General features: G+C 48.8%; 1 non-coding gene across 1 annotated transcript; it reads right to left on the bottom strand.

The window, feature by feature from the left end:
- Positions 1-238: 238 nt before the first annotated feature.
- LOC131270349 (5.8S ribosomal RNA) lies at positions 239-393 on the bottom strand. The gene has a single exon (XR_009179447.1). It is a non-coding gene; the product is annotated as a 5.8S ribosomal RNA (ribosomal RNA).
- Positions 394-2,500: the final 2,107 nt, after the last annotated feature.

The following is a 2,500-nucleotide window of genomic DNA, read 5'->3' as shown; positions in this document are numbered from 1 at the left end:
CTGAAGCTAGACATCAGTAAACACCACCACAGACACCACAAGCACGCCTTCTCCTCGTACTTCCGCCTCACGCGGGAACACGGACGCTCTAAATACTTCGAATTCCAATGCCAGTATATTGTAAACCACGGGTTCTTTAATGCTAGCGGGTCGTCGCGACCCTAGTTAACATCATGGTGCACGTCTCGTGACGGGTGTCACGGCGTAGTTAAATGTATGCGATACATTTCTCAAATATAAGCGCTCAGTCATCTGTACATCATGGTAGGTTCCCACGACGTGCAATATGCGTTCAACTTATCAATGTTCATGTGTCCTGCAGTTCACATTATGACGCGCAGTTAGCTGCGGTCTTCATCGATCCATGAGCCGAGTGATCCACTGCCGAGGGTGACTAACTTGCGTAAGCCGCCGCTGTGCGCGTATACCCGTTCCCCGTAGGGAGGAGCAAGCCGCCGCTTAGAGACGAAGCATAAAGTGTCCTCATTCCACATAGGGCAAGCTGGATGAATCCATTTTACCCAGGACGGCCGAAGCGGCGTGGACCAGGGGAGAACTGAACCTTATACTTCACACCACAGTAAGTCTACGTGTCCTCTTCCACATAGGGCAAGCTAGAACTAACTATCTTACCCAGGACTGCCGAAGCAGCGTGGACCAGGGGAGGAACACACTTTTCATGGAAACGTAAGGCATCCATGACTGCCATAACGTAAGCCGCCGCTGTGCGCGTATACCCGTTCCCCGTAGGGAGGAGCAAGCCGCCGCTTAGAGACGAAGCATAAAGTGTCCTCATTCCACATAGGGCAAGCTGGATGAATCCATTTTACCCAGGACGGCCGAAGCGGCGTGGACCAGGGGAGAACTGAACTTTATACTTCACACCACAGTAAGTCTACGTGTCCTCTTCCACATAGGGCAAGCTAGAACTAACTATCTTACCCAGGACTGCCGAAGCAGCGTGGACCAGGGGAGGAACACACTTTTCATAGAAACGTAAGGCATCCATGACTGCCATAGTGCGTAAGCCGCCGCTGTGCGCGTAAACCCGTTCCCCGTAGGGAGGAGTCAAGCCGCCGCTTAGAGACGAAGTATGAAGTGTCCTCTTCCACATAGGGCAAGCTAGAATGAACTATCTTACCCAGGACCGCCGAAGCAGCGTGGACCAGGGGAGAACTGAACTTTATACTTCACACCACAGTATTGAGTAATGTGCCCTCTTCCACATAGGGCAAGCTGGAATGTTCCATTTTACCCAGGACGGCCGAAGCGGCGTGGACCAGTGGAGGACTACACAATCATGAGGTTTGATATCGACTTGTGTGTTTCAATAGGATACCGATGGTATGGTTTGAACCGATTTGATTTAGCCATTCTGAAGTCATCACTTGGTTGAAGCGCTGAACTAGGGAGGCATCGTTTACATATATATTGGTTTTCGCATGCTCTACTAGGTTAATGTCATGAGGTTGGCTATCGAGCATGCCCAAGTGATGACTTGATTGTGTGCTTGCTTGAATTCTTCACATTTCATACCATCGGTTAGTTGTCGAATCATTCCTCGATCATAACCTTCGTTCTTGGTTCATGTATGCTCTCTTCCACATAGGGCAAGCTAGAATTAACTATCTTACCCAGGACCGCCGAAGCAGCGTGGACCAGGGGAGAACTATACTTTGTCTTGTATGCCCTCTTCCACATAGGGCAAGCTAGAACTAACTATCTTACCCAGGACCGCCGAAGCAGCGTGGACCAGTGGAGGACTATACTTTGTTCATAACACCACAGTATTGAGTAATGTGCCCTCTTCCACATAGGGCAAGCTAGAATGAACTATCTTACCCAGGACCGCCGGAGCAGTGTGGACCAGTGGAGGACTACACAATCATGAGGTTTGATATCGACTTGTGTGTTTCAATAGGGTACCGATGGTATGTTTTGAACCGATTTGATTTAGCCATTCTGAAGTCATCACTTGGTTGAAGCGCTGAACTAGGGAGGGGCATCGTTTACATATATATTGGTTTTCGCATGCTCTACTAGGTTAATGTCATAGGGTTGGCTATCGAGCATGCCCAAGTGATGACTTGATTGTGTGCTTGCTTGAATTCTTCACATTTCATACCATCGGTTAGTTGTCGAATCATTCCTCGATCATAACCTTCGTTCTTGGTTCATGTATGCTCTCTTCCACATAGGGCAAGCTAGAATTAACTATCTTACCCAGGACCGCCGAAGCAGCGTGGACCAGGGGAGAACTATACTTTGTCTTGTATGCCCTCTTCCACATAGGGCAAGCTAGAATTAACTATCTTACCCAGGACCGCCGAAGCAGCGTGGACCAGGGGAGAACTATACTTTGTCTTGTATGCCCTCTTCCACATAGGGCAAGCTAGAATTAACTATCTTACCCAGGACTGCAAAGCAGCGTGGACCAGTGGAGGACTATACTTTGTTCATTACACCACAGTATTAAGTATGGTGTCCTCTTCCACCATAG

The sequence above is a fragment of the Anopheles coustani genome (assembly GCF_943734705.1).
Source record: "Anopheles coustani chromosome X unlocalized genomic scaffold, idAnoCousDA_361_x.2 X_unloc_23, whole genome shotgun sequence".
In the NCBI taxonomy this organism is placed as follows: domain Eukaryota; kingdom Metazoa; phylum Arthropoda; class Insecta; order Diptera; family Culicidae; genus Anopheles; species Anopheles coustani.
This window is presented reverse-complemented; position numbering and strand designations above follow the sequence as displayed.